The sequence below is a fragment of the Apodemus sylvaticus genome, chromosome 9, assembly GCF_947179515.1.
Source record: "Apodemus sylvaticus chromosome 9, mApoSyl1.1, whole genome shotgun sequence".
NCBI classification, from domain to species: Eukaryota; Metazoa; Chordata; class Mammalia; order Rodentia; family Muridae; genus Apodemus; species Apodemus sylvaticus.
The window spans coordinates 89,063,058-89,078,507 of record NC_067480.1 but is presented as its reverse complement, the minus strand read 5'-3'; the positions used below and the strand labels follow the sequence as shown (position 1 = coordinate 89,078,507).

The 15,450-nt window shown below is 36.4% G+C and overlaps 1 non-coding gene across 1 annotated transcript; it reads left to right on the top strand.

Annotated features, from left to right (window-relative positions):
• The first annotated feature begins 14,551 nt into the window (after positions 1-14,551).
• LOC127693120 (small nucleolar RNA SNORD29) lies at positions 14,552-14,616 on the top strand. The gene has a single exon (XR_007979596.1). It is a non-coding gene; the product is annotated as a small nucleolar RNA SNORD29 (small nucleolar RNA).
• The last annotated feature ends 834 nt before the right edge of the window (positions 14,617-15,450 follow it).

Below are 15,450 nucleotides of genomic sequence, written 5' to 3'. Positions count from 1 at the left end.
GAACCAAACAGCACCCCAGAGCTCCCAGGGACTAAACCATCAACCAAAGGGTGCACATATAGTGATCCATAGCTCCAGCCATATATGTAGCAGAGGATGGCCTTGTTGGACATCAATGAGAGGAGAGGCCCTTGGTCCTGTGAAGGCTTGCTGCTCCAGTGTAGGGGAATGGCAGGTCAGGGAAACAAAGTGGGTGGGTTGGTGAGCAGGGTGAGGGGGGATGGAATAGAGGGTTTTCAGAGGGGAAATCAGGAAAGGGGATAACATTTGAAATGTAACTAAAGAAAATATCCAAAAAAATGAATAGAAAAAAACTATAAGGAATGAGTAAAATAAAACATATGTAAATTATAGCTATGATCCTAAGTATACTAGTAACAAATAGTATTAAATATAAGTAAGCCGAATATTCCTTTAAAAGGCAAATATTATAGGACTCAAAATGAAATATGTGTGATCCAGATGTACATAAGATGCTATGAACAAAACTTGAGAAAACATGTTCTCTAATCTCTATATTTTTATGAACTAGAAATATTGAACTTCCCTGTGAACATTAAGCAAAACAAAAAAGGATTTCACACACATTGACATCAAACAGTATATAAGCTCTAGCTACTGCCCAATAAAGTCACAAATTAATTATACACACAAGTAAGAACTTCTGTAAGTTTAGAAAGTAATAAGTACATGAGACATAGATCAAAGAAGGGTTCACAATGTAAATTAGAATATATTTTAATGACATAATGATATTATTACATATCCAACCAAGAGAGTTGCAGCTTAGGCAATATGAAAGAGAAAACCATAGCAGCCCATGTGAATGCTGTAAAGGAAGTTTCAGTAACTAGTGAATTAAAATATTCTCAAGATACTGGATAAGAAGAGAAAGAGAAGAACATGGAGATAACCTGAAGATGTAAAAATAGAAAGCTTCCAACAGAATTCAACATACATTAAAAAATTGGTTCTTTCAAAGGTCTAACAAAAAACCTAAATATTTGACAAGACTGAAAAAACTAAAAGATGTCATTAACAACCAATATCAAGTCCTAGCAGTGAGGTACAGTAAAAACTGGCAAACAATAGAATGTTTAAAAAAAAAACACAAATTTTCATGTTAAGGGCTTTGAAAATGTAGACTCAATAGACAAAATACTTACATATTTATTAGTTTACATATACATGTAGCATCAACAGTTAAAGAAGAGACAACAAAGTCAGAAGGAACCTAGTTCTGGGAGCAGACTTAAGAAGGATTGTAAGGAAGAGGAAATTAGCTTATTATATTTTAATGAAATAAAATGATTTTTAATAAAAAAAACACTTAATAATAGGACTGAGGATCTAGCTCACTGAAAGATTTCCTAGCATTTACATAGCCCTGGGTTCAACCCTCAGCATAATCAAAAGAGAAAAATAGTATTAATGAAGAGACTTAAAAATACTGAATGTTTAATTTTATTGTACTATTTCAACTTCATTTTAAACAAATCTAATAAAAAGGTTGTGACAATATTCTATCTAGGTCACACTGTTAAACACTCACTAATATCTCATAGCCTCTTTTTTGGTATTACAGAACAGTCACAGACTGTAATATTTGGACATTGCTTCCTGCTGAAGCAATATTAATTTTCAGTATAAAACATGACTCCCTGTATTATTTACTAAGACAGTCCTCTTGACTGTGATTTATATTCTGGGAGATAACTTTGGCAAAACTCTGCCCAGGAATACATCTTATCTCATGGAGTTGCATAATAGACATCGGTCCATCAAGATTAATGCACCTCTTTCTCTCATCTCCCAGATCTCTCAGTAAGAAATTATCTGCCATCTTTGAACTATTACATAGTACTTTTTCCATCTCTTATTATTTATAATAGGTCTTGGCAACCTGCTTCTATAAAGTGCCAGACCTTTGAACTTTTACATAGCACTTTTCCCAACTCTTATTATGATTTATAATAGGTCTTGGCAACCTGTTTCTTTAAAGTGCCAGATAGCAAATTTTTTAAGCCTTCCAGATGACATGGTCTCTGTTCCAACTGCTCAACTGTGCCATTTTAGTGCAAATAGCAGCCATACGTAATATGCAAACAAATGTGTGGCTGTGTTCCAACAAAACTTTATTTTTAAGGAATGCAGGCAGAGAGGATTTGGCCCATAGCCTTGCCAATTCTGATTTATAGTAATGCTTTGAGCTGTAATTAATTGCCTAATATTAGATTATGTTCTCATTGAAAATAAGATTTTATTAATTTTAAAATTATATCCAACACTTTGAACACTTATGTTTCCAGGACAAATATGAAATATTTTAGATGAACCAACTCAATTCTCATATACAATAAGTAGTATTTTTATCAGAATTTGTAAGATAAGAGGAAGTGGTGAAAAAACAGAAGGAAGATCAGCCAATACTCAATTAAGTGATTGAGTCAGGACTGAATCTCATAGTGTGTAATCATAAAATTCAAGTCCTATTGGCTACCCTCTGCTTTCTGGAATATACACATATTCCAAAGGAATGAATGAATCAATGATACCATTTATGTTTAAATCATTTCTTTTAAAACTAGTGTTACTACTTGGAAGTGATAGTACATACCTTTGATCCCAGTATACTGAAGTTACAAATAGGCAGCTGTCTATGAATTCAAGGCTAACCTTTTGGTTTATATAGCAAGTTCCAGGACAACTAGGGTTACATAAAAAAGACTCTGTCTCAAAAGAAAATAACATTTAGTTACTGGGTGGGAAGAATGGATCAGCAGTGTATAACTTGTTGCTCTTGCAGAGAACTTAGGTTCGATGTCTAGACCCCATGTGCTATTGTATGTAACTCCAGTTCCCAGGAATTCAATGCCCTCTTCTGATTGCCATAGGCACTAGTCACATGTCTGAGATATATATATATATATATATATATATATATATATATATATATATATATATATATATATGCATATGTATATATATGCAGACAAATGCATAAAGTAAAAGAAATGCATCTAAAAAGACTTTAAAAAGACTTTTCAATCTTATGTTACTCAAATATAACTCTGATAAAGAAATCTAAAATCCACTTACAAACTCTTCTATTAACTGTTAAAATATTTCCCAAATAGAAATCAATCAAATGTAATCTGGGCTAGCTACTTCAAAAAGGAGCAGTCCTAGATATGAAATGGAATAATAATTTTGAAGAGGCTGAAGAGGAAAAATTTTTGTCAAATGAGTTGACCTTTTACAGAGATGACAATAACTATGGTTAACAGGAAATACAAATCTCCACTTTATTCAACCTATAGAAACAGCTCGAAGATGAGAAGGTTAGCCAAAGAAGTGAAACCAAACAATAAGCAAGCAGTAGTCTTTCAGTCATAAAGAACAACTGATCCAGGATCAGGATTCTATTTACCCAACTACAAAGGGGAAATTAGAATCCTTAATCAAAAAATTGGGATGTTATTTGTTTTCCTTTCTCTTTTTTCTTTAGGTTTCAAATGCTTCCCCTTTCCAGGTCTCCCTTTCAGAACCCCCCCTATCCTATCACCTCCCCCTGCCTCTATGAGGATGCTACCCCACCCACCCACTCACTCCAATCATCCTAGCTCATCCCCTACACTGGGGCATCAAACACCCTTAGGCCAAAGGACCTATCCTCCCACTGATGTCCAACAAGGTCATCCTCTGCCGCATATGCAGCTAGCACCATGGGTCCCTCCAGTCCATGTGTATTCTTTAGTTGGTGATCCATTCCCCAGAAACTCAGTGGGTCTGACCTGTTGACACTGTTGTTCCCTCCATGGAGCTGCAAACCCAGGTTCTTCAGTCCCTTCTCTAACTCCTCCATTGGGGACCCCAACACTCAGTCCAATGGTGGGCTTTGAGCATCTGCCTCTATATTTTTCAGACTCTGGCAGGGCCTCTCAGGAGACAGTCATATGAGGCTTCCTTCACCAAACACTTCCTGGCATCCATAATAACTTTCTGGTTTGGTGGCTATATATGGAGTGGATCCCCAGGTGGGGCAGTCTCGGGATATTTTTTCCTTCAGTCTCTGCTCCACACTTTGTCTCCATATTTCCTCCTGCGAGTAATTTTTTTCACCCTTCTAAGAAGCAAGTGAAACATCTGATGAGAAGCAATTCAAATCTCTGAAGAAAGAAATTGAAGACCTGAGAAGATGGAAGATCTCCCAAGATCATGAATACGCAGGATTAATGTAGTAAAAACGTCCATCTGACCAAAAACAATCTACAGATTCAATGCAATCGCCATCAAAATTCCAACTCAATTCTTCATAGACTTAGAAAGAACAATTCTCAAATTCATTTGGAATAATAAAAAAAAAAAAAAAAACAGGATAGTGAAAACTATTCTCAACAATAAAAGAGCTTCTGTGAGAATCACCATGCCCAAACTTAAGCTGCACTACAGAGCAGTAGTGACAAAAACTGCATGGTATTGGTACAGTGACAGGCAGGTGGATCAATTGAATAGAACTAAAGACCCAGAAATGAATCCACACACCTATGGTTATTTTATCTTTGACCAAGGAGGTAAAACCATCCAATTACAAAAAGGCAGCATTTTCAACAAATGGTGCTGATTCAACTGGTGGTCAACACGTAGAAGAATGTAATTGATACATTCTTATCTCCTTCTACAAAGGTCAAGTCCAAGTGGATCAAGGACATCTACATAAGACCAGTACACTGAATGTAATAGAAGGGAAATTGGGAAAGAGCGTATAACATCAGCATTGTGGAGGAATATTTCATAAACAGAACACCAATGGCTTATGCTCTAAGATGAACAATAGACAAATGGGACTTCATAAAACTGCAAAGCTTCTGAAAAGCAAAGGACACAGTCAATAGGACAAAACAGCAATCAACAAACAGATTAGGAAAAGATCTTTACCAATACTACATCTGATAGAAGACTAATATCCAATATGTACAAAGAACTCAAGAAGTTAGACTCCAGAGAACCAAATAACTTTATTTAAAAAATGGGGTACAGAGCTAAACAAAGAATTCTCACCTGAGGAATACTGAATGGCTGGGAAGCACCTAAGGAAATGTTCAACATCCTTAGTCATCAGGACACAAATCAAAACAACCCTGAGATTCCACCTCACACCAGTCAGAATATCTAAAATGAAAAATTCAGGTGACAACAGATGATGGAAAGCATGTGGAGAAAGAGGAACACTCCTCCATTGTTGGGATGGCAAACTGGTACAACCCCTCTGGAAATAAGTCTGGAAGTTCCTTAGAAAATTGGAACTACTTTTTAACAAATGGTGCCGGTCAACTGGTAGTCACCATGCAGATAAATGCAAATCAACCCACTCTTATCTCTTTGTAGAAATCTCACGTCCAAGTGGATCAAGGTCTTCCACATGAAATCAGATACACTGAAACTTATACAGGAGAAAGTGGAAAAAAGCCTTGAACAGATGGGCACAGGGGAAATTTTCCTGAACAGAACATCAATGGCTTATGCTTTAAGATCAAGAATCAACAAATGGGACCTCATGAAATTGCAAAGCTTCTGTAAGGCAAAGGACACTGTCAATAGGAAAAAACAGCAACCAAGAAATTGGGAAAGGATATTTATCAATCCTATATCCAATAGAGAGCTAATATCCAATATGTACAATGAACTCAAGAAGTTAGATTCCAGAGAATCAAATAACCTTATTAAAAATAGGGTACAGAGCTAAACAAAAAAATTTTCAACTGAGGAATATTGAATGGCCGAGAAACACCTAAAGAAATGTTCAACATCCTTAGTTATCAAGGAAATGCAAATCAAAACAACCCTGAGATTTCACCTTACACTGGTCAGGATGGCTCAATCAAAAATTCAGGTGATGGCTGATGCTGGCAAGGATGTGGAGAAAGAGGAACACTCCTCCATTGCTGGTGGGATTACAAGCTGGTACAACCACTCTGGAAATCAGTATGGCAGTTTCTCAGAAAATTAGACATAGTACTACCTGAGGACCCAGCTATATCATTCCTGGGCATATACCTAGAAGATGCTCGAATGTGTAATAAGGATACATGCTCCACTATGTTCATAGCAGTCATATTTATAATACCCAGATGCTGGAAAGAACCCAGATGCCCCTCAACAGAGGAATGGATACAGAAAATGTGGTACATTTGCACAATGGAATACTATTCAGCTATTAAAAATAATGGCTTTATGAAGCTCTCAGGCAAATGGTTGGAACTTGAAAATATCATCCTGAGTGAGATAACCCAATCACAAAAGAACACACATGGTATGCACTCACTGATAAGTGGATATTAGCCCAAAAGTTCTTAAACTCAATATTCAATTCACAGACTATCTGAAGCCTAAAAGGAAGGAAGACCAAAATGTGGATGGAATGTTCTTTATATTAGTGGTTTAAGAGTTTAGGAATAAAAAGAGAGATGGAAAATGTGTATTAAAATTTGGCTAGACAGTGAGGTAGAAATTGACCAGTAAGCTGGAAAATATTTAAGCTACAGAAAGAAAAGCAAGATGTATTTTAGATGTATCCATTGCAGTTGGGATCTAACACTCTGACTTTTGATAAAACATTCTCCTGTGTAAAGCAAATTTTCCTTTATGAGAAATGAAGACCACATTTATCTGTGTGTAAAGACAAATATTTAGAGTGTATTTAGGGACCATGCTGGTTTGCTAAGGTTCTGGTCAGAAGAGGTTCTTCCTAAAGGTCTATAACTTCACTAGCCCTGGGTAAAGATAACCAAGGAATGCTGAGAGTAGGAGAAACAGCCTTTCCTAGACAAAAGCACACTAACTCATTATCCAATATTAAATTATTACATCATATATATATATATATATATATATATATATATATATATATTTGTGTGTATATATAACAATATATGTACATAAGTATATGGTATATATTATACAATATATTATGGTATATATTATATTTGCAATGACAATGAAGAGAGAGGTATTGAATTTGAAAAGGAGCAAGGAGAAGTGTAAAGAGTGTTTGGAGGGATAGAAATGATGGGAGAAATTATGTGATTATATTAAAATCTCAAAACCAAAAGAAATAATTAAAAAAAACATTTAGTTCATTTAAATAAAATGTCCAAAATAGTATGTTTAAGCTTGAGAAAAATCAGTCTGATGGAGTAGCAATAAAGATTCATCAAATTATTCTGTGACTTTTACAAAAGTTTGTTTTCCCCTTTTATTAAAAACTGATTCAATTCCCATACGATATATTCTAATTATGTTTCCTCCTCCCTCTCTACATTTTAATTCGTCTTTACCTCCCACTCTTCCAGATCCATTCCCTTTCTATCTCTTACTTAAAAAGAGAAGATGTCTAAGGAATAAGAATAAAACATAAAATATACAATAAAACAAAAACTTTCACATCAAAGTTGAACAGAAAGACGAATCCTAAGATAAGGACAGGAATCAAGAGACCCAGTTATTCACCTACTCATGGGTCCCATAAAAATGTTAAACTAAAATCTATAATATACATTACGTTAGCCTGGTGCAGACCCCTGTCAGCCCTGTTCATGTTGTTTCAGGGTCTGTGCATTCAGGTAAGATTTATTCAACTGATTTAGAAGCCCTATACTCCTGGTGTCCTCTATCCCCTCTGTCTCTTACCCTCTTTCTATCTCCTCTTCTGTGGGGTTTACTGGGCTCTGAGGGGTGGGCTTTAATGGAGACATCCCATTTAGAACTCTATATTTCAAGGATTCTCTGTATCTGTTCCTGTGTGGCAGATGAAGAAGTGTCTCTGATGACAGCTGAATTAGTCACTGAGCTATGAATATTGCAGAGTATCATTGGGACTCATCCAATCCATACATTTTCTTTACAACAGTAGTATTTGGTTGAATCTTGGGTCCCTGGGTTCTCTCATCTCTGGTTCTTGGTCACTCAAGCAGGGTCAAGTCTAGGCTCCACCTCCTGAAGTTGGTCTTAAGTTAAATCAGACAATGTTTGTGCCACCATTTCTCTAGCATATTTTTCAAGCAGAAGATATTGTAGATTAAAGGTTTCCAAAAGAGATTTGAATACATAAATATGTATTTACCCTAGATAGCAAAACAATAAATGGAAAAAATCAAGCTTGATGAGTTACTACTTATTTAGTTTCCTAGAGAAACAGAGGAACTTAAAGCTTGTTATAACATTGTAAAAGAGAATTGTTCTCCTGAATTATCACTAATTGCTTGATTATCTTCAGTGAGAAATGGGGTCTTGTACTTGGCCTTTCAAGAAGCCTTATGACCCAACTAATGAATCATCTCCTGAGCCAACTTCCCTGAAGAAATGTTAAATGTGCCCAATTTTCTGAGGGAATCATACAGCTAAGCAGAGATACTCTAATTTTAAGATGGTAATAGCCTTGCCATACCCAGAGGACAGGGTATTACAACACATGTCCATAATACTATGCAAATGTAGCCATTTTCAATACATGAACAATGACTACCTATATCTACTTATCACTCATCACTTTCTGAATATCTTCAGTATTGATGTTAACACTTTTCTAGATATGCAAATAGCCATTGTTTGACATCCAGTGCATTTTCCTTCCATGTGCTCTTTTCTTAGCAAAATAACAATACAGTTGAAGAATAGAACATTTGAGCTACTTATTCAACTAGGAATCTTGATTCTGCCTACAGAATCAAATGATGCAGCATAAGCTAATGATGTTAGCTTAGGAGCCACTGAACTTATTCTGGGAATATCCAAGAGACTGGGGTAGAGGTGGAGGATTAACTACTGCTTGTGACTTTTTCCGTATGGATAAGAAATTTTGAGTAAATAGCCATTTGTAGTGTTGGAGAACAGCACATGTTTTGACCTGGGGTCCTGGTTGTGTCTCTAAAATCATTTTTCTCCATAAAGTCAAAGAAACTATAAATGGTAAAGAGCTGCTAGGATGATATAAAGAGCCCAAATAGGATGATATAAATCTAAAGTTTAGGTTAGTCAAGGAGTCAGAAACCTTACCATGAATAACATGAGGCTAAACATTTTTCTATACATGTATTTGAGGAGGGTGAAATAAATCCCAGGAAGAGGAATTGTATACACTACCAAAAATCTTCATAAAACACAAGTTGATGGACTACATCTTCATTTATGAAGCAAAATATTATCTAAAAGGAATTGGAATTTCAAATCCCATAAGTAATCTACTGCTTGGAGGTATGTTCTTGTCCTCCCATCCTTATATTCTGAGGGAGTCCCATGATGCCAATTAACTCATCATACACAGAAAGCTTATTAATATGACATTCTGGAAAATCAATAAGAACAACAGTTCCAGAGCTCTATCGCCCAGAAGAAGATTATTGACAGTATTGAGGTACAGCTAGGGAATGAGAAAGCCATGGCTCAGTAAGTAACACAAGAAAATCATAGAAGAAGAATCAAGTGCTCACAGAGTCTTAAAAAATTAGTTGCAAGAAGGTTCTAAGAAAGGAAGACTGGAAGCAAAAGTAGAAGGAAGAAGAAAAGAAATAAAATATGACCAGGGAAAGAGATTAAAAATGTTTCCAGTGACTTCCAGCCAAAGACATCGATGTCTTTGTCCTTATTTATATAATTCCTAATTCACACATGTCAGAGCACAGTTTCCTCTTCCTGTGCCAGCCCTCAACTTCTGACATATGTATCAGGTTAACGAATGAACCATATGCTGATACCTTGTCTGAGTATCTCTTAAAACTTACTTTTTAAGGCACCTGAGGTGAAAGCTGAAAGCAAGTAGGATGGAGCAAGTGTCTATTGTGGAAGATGGAAATTTCCTCAGTTTGCAACCCAAATCTCCAGGAAGGAAGGCAGACACACTGGATTGTCAGGCTACTTCCACAACTTTGACTTTTTGGGAGCTGTTTGCAGCAAGGTAGCCAAGAACATTGCAAATGGCAATAGATAGCACCTCCTATCTATTTAAATAGAACTGGCATTTCCAAAAGTAACTGAAAATATTCCAAAGGCTAAGCAATCCACAAAATTCCTAATCCATCCATATCTTTGGGGCCATTTTCAGAAAAAAAATAGACATTCTTCTTTTTTATTAAAATATTTTATTTATTTACCTTCAAAAAGTTGCGCCCTTACTGGGCCCCCTCCTCTAGTTCTTTACCCCTCTTGTCTTCCTTCTGCCTCCCTCCCTGCCTCTGAAACAGCACACCCCTACCCTCCCACCAACTACTACCTCACTCAACCCCACTGGCATCCCTCTTCCCTGAGGTATCAAGTTTCCACAGGATTAAGTACATGTTGTCTTACTGAGGCCATACAAGGCAGTCCTCAGCGACACAAGTGCCCAGGGCCATGAACCAGCCCACTAGAAGGGAAACAAACTAACCATGACATGCAGAAGAAGGGAGGAAACTGGGTAGAAAAATGGACATTCTTAGAGGGACTCATGGCTCCAGCTATATATGTAGCAGAGGATTGCTTTATCTGGCATTAATGGGAGGGGAGGCCCTTGGTTCTGTGGAGGCTTGTTGTCCCAGAGTAGGGTGGTTTGATGGGAGTGGGTAGGTGGGTGAGGGAGCATGCTCATAGAAGCAGGGAGGAGGATGGGGTAGGGGGTTTGCGGAGGTGAAGCTGGGAAGGGGGATAACATTTGAAATGTAAATAAATAAACTAACCAGTCAAAAAGGGAAAAAAAATAAAGGAGCCTTCTCACTGGATACATAGGACTATGCACTAATCATGAACCAAAACAGCCTTGTTTCCTAAACATAAGCAATGGCTTTTAGTCCTATATTGCAGAGGGTCAGTTTTTCTTGTAATTAAGTGAAGGTTCAAAGTCAGAAAGTTTATAAAAAACATTAGAGGCATCATCACAGGTAATAGAAATTTAAATTTAGTTTGTCAACCATACAAAGGACAAAACTTTACTGCAACACAAATGTCAAGAAACAAGATTGATATTAACATCATATGAAGCTCTTTCTAAAAATTAAATAGTGGACCACTAAAGACAGGCACCTTGTTTCTGAAAATTGCAAGCAATAGATTATCAAAGGGAAGTCTAAACATTAAAACTGGGATTATAAAGATGATAAAGAATTTGTAATTATCTGTAAATAACTTGCAAAAGTAAAATTTTAAAAGAAAACTTATACAAAAATATGGCCTTAGCAGAGTTTGACACTATCTAAATATTGCATGTACACATGTACTTTCTAACATAGTATTACTGAGGTTGTTTTTAAAGGAACTGATAGATATTTAAGTTCTGTCAAGCATGGGGTTTCTGGAACAACTATTAAAATTTGATCCCATAGACCTGAAGTAGACACAGACATTACAAAAAGTCAAAAGTCTAGCATAGTTCCCATTAAATTGTAGTCATAGTAATAGACCACTGACCAGCTCTGCCCCATGGTCTAGGATTTTCTACCCTTTATTATAATGTATTTGATGGAATAAGTCAGCATTATTATTCTTAGGATGTTAGAATGATTGGTGTGAGTTGAAACACATTATTGTGCAAGAAAACTTGGTTTGCTGACTTCAAAATGCATCAGAGGAAAGAACTTTGAAAAGAATTTTCCAATCTTACCATGTTAATGCTACTTATACCCTTATGCAATTTAATGTCACACTTTACATGTTTCATTGGTGTATAAAAAACCACCAAGTGGAAAAAAAGCCATTAAATGATTCAAAGTGGAAAACTCAACCATTATAGTTTATCTCCAGAAAGATAATACTAAACCTTATCTATTTACATTTAGCCAGGGACATATAGTTTTATTGCATTCAGAATAAAAACATAGAGTCAAACTAATGATGAAGCTGTTTAAGTTTCCCTTTGGATGGGTTTATAGTCTGCGATTGTGAGGTTCACAGCAATGGGATATAACAACCCACAGGAGAGGAGAAATGATTCAGAGACAGGTGACAAGTTTCTCTATAAATAAGCCATCAATTGTAATAAGAAGATGGGATTGCACAGGTGACTCTGTAGGTACGTAGTATACATAGACACTTTCTAGTAAGATAATCCCTAGAATGGCTATCCTTTTGAACAGTTTCCAGATAACCCTGGTTTCCTCTTGGCGTGCAAATAAATGCATTTGTATTAGTTATTTTTATTCCTGGTATAACAAACTATCAGAAACAACTTCAGGAAGATGTTCACTCTGCCTCATGTTTCATGTTGGGAAAAGCTTGGAGACTGGATAAACTATGTTGTAGGATGCATCAATTTCTTGTTAATGTGTGGCATAGCAGAAGACAAAGAGTTATATCAGAGCTAGGGATGAGTGTAAAAAGTCTACCTCTAGTGACTTTCACCAGTCAGGCCTTCCCCAGGCTTCACAGTCTTTAAAATAACATTGGGAAGCAAGCCTTCAAAGCAGGTAGGGATATTTGAGATGTAAACCTTTACAACATACTCACTAATGTTTCTGGAATCTTATATAGGTCTGTCTCCAAATTTCTATTACCCTTATATCAATCATTAATTTAATTGTGTACATATACACTTTGAGTGAGAATTTCCCACAGTTTGAAAAAGACTTGAATAGGTATATCACAGATGTTCATCATTAAATTTTTCTATCTACCATCTCTATCCAGATATAGATTGGCTATTGTGAACTAACATTTTTCGGAAGCATGTATTTGGGATACTTTGCTAAGAACTTGGTGGACCCATATTGAGGGATGTGTGGGGTAATCTCTGGCACCACTATAGTGTCTATTTGGAAAATTCACAATATCCAGGAAAGTACTCAGCTCCTATTTTACTGCACACTGCCATTTTGATCCTACGTTTTTTGACTGTATGAGCAAACCCTTTCAACTATGGATTTTAAGCTCTATCATTTGAAGTAGAATTACCATAGTTTTGTAATTGCTTGGGTACATTCTCTCACTGGTAAATTACAGAACCAACTACTTTAAAAGTATGATTTTCTTCATCTTATATTGGGCTTTTTAAATCTGTTTTCTTCTGTCTCAGTACATCTTTACTTGGGCCATGATGGCAGAGGACTTGGCTACTCTATAGATTCCTCTGTTCAAGTATTCCCTGTAATCTGGTTTGAGTTCCCTCATGCATATCTTTCTGTCTGAACTCTATCCATGACTGACTTTTCTATTAACTTTTCATCTTGCTGCTACAACAAATTATCCCTGACTTAAATGTCTTTCAAACAGGCTGAGTTTATCCAGTTGCTAGCCTGAAAGCTGGAAGTCTCAAATCACTTTCACTGACGTCAAATCACTGTGTCCACAAAGCTACTTCCTCGGGAATAAATTCTGGTTGGAAAATCCATATTTGTGACTTGTCTAACTTCTTATGCTTCTGGTGTCCTTTGTGCCATCCCCTACTTCCATCTTCAAAATATAAAATTTCAACCCCTATTTAGCATATCTCCTTATCCCCCTTGCCTCTCTCTGATAAGGTCAAGCTTAATGACAGTTATGAAACATACAGCAATCAGGATCATCTCCACATCTCAAGATTTTTAATTTAATATCACTTATCAAGTCCCTTTCCTAGTGAATGCAAGTATAACCTTCCAAGTTACAGAAACTTGAATCTGGATATCCCTAACTAGAACTCTACACCCCAAGAATTCATGTACCTTCTTATGGAAAATACCTTCACTCCCATTTCAACATGCAAGAAATTCTCATTCCACTTCAACTAATACTACAACTAAGTACAGAATGGGATATCTAGACAGTGCCCTTTGGTTATATCTCTAGCTGTCACAAACACACAAAATATTGTCTGGTAAATTTTCTCTCCAATTTTTCACAATGGTTTCATATACTGCTTCTATCTCCTCAACTGGCAACCCTGCCATTGTATCTTCTCATATTCTATTCTTCGGCCATTATCTTGGTTGTGGTTTCCTTGGTGTGTGTTCCTCTGGAGTCCAAGCAACTATGAAGTTTTAAACTTATTTCCCTGCCTATCACTATGGTAATCATTCCAGTCAGGATACTGTTGAAGTGGGGCAGACAACAGTGACAAAATTCTTAACAGAAATTTTAGTAATAAGACAAAATGATAAAACATATTTCAGTGTTCTAAGTGAGTCCATCTAAAGTAGTTTCACCATCACATTCTTGAAAAGCTGAGGTAGTGGGTGTGATAAGTAACTATATAGTCATTTCATAATACAAACTAAAAATCTTATTTTATACATTAAATATACGTGTTATAATTGTGACAACAATTATAATGTTGTCAGCTATAGTTCAATAAAGCTAAACAGTTTTAAGCAATAATTAGGAAAAAAGACTGATGGCAAGCTACATGTAGCAAGAGGAGAGAGAATTGGAAGACTAAAGAAAGACTCCTCAATGGCCAATTGAGGTCTCTTTAAAAATTTACATGCACAGCCTGCTCTTAATGAGAAGTAGGAATATGATAAAGAATGAAGCACAGGGGGTTATGACAGACACTTTCATGGTGAGTTTGAAACTCTCATGGCACTTTGAAGAGATAATAGTAAGCTCATGTTTTCTAGGATGAATCAAACTAGCTCACTAGGACTGCCTATGAAAACACATGAACATCCAAGAAACTACAAGATAGGCGACAGGGGATATGCATACATCCAGCCATTTGCTCAGTGCTTTATTCTTCTACTAGGTCTTGTTAGCAGTAAAATACTTGTCTCAGAGATTAGTGTCATGCCTAGAGCCAAGGGGCCAGAGCAGGAACATTAAGCCATCTCTTCACTCAAATCCAGGCTAAAGGGAGATTTGAGGAAATAATAAGGTATAGATATCAATGGTATCCAAGTGTTCAAAGACATCAGGATATTTCTGATCCTTCTATAATTTAGTGACTCAAGATTGTGGGCCATCTTCATTTTCCTAATAAAGGTGTCCTTTAATCTTTAAAATAGTAATAAGTACTTGGCTATGTTGTTTTAGTACTCAAAACAGATCTGAGATAAAGATGTTGATATGCAACTGCTCATCATCAAAATGTAGGTAAAGTCATTAACCTAAATGGGCTCAGCTGAGGTCAAATGTAAGAGGGAAAAGACAACCAGCCAAAGAGTACATGTGGAGGGACCCATGGCTCCAGCTACACATGTAGCAGAGGATGGTCTTTTCAGACATCAATGAGAGGACAGGCCATTGATTCCGCGAAGGCTTGATGCCCCAGTTTAGGGGAATGCCAGGATAGGAAAGTAGAGAGGGGGGTTGTTAAGCAGGGGGAGGATGGATGGGGTAGGGGGTTTTCAGAGGGGTAAGGACGAAGGGGGATACCATGTGAAATGTAATAAAAGCAAATATCTAATAAAAAAGACAACCAGAAATAAAGAATACCTATACCATATGTAGAAATGATGAACTTGCAGTGTTAAGTGGAAGGACTCCAGGAATCACCATGATACAACAGAAAGA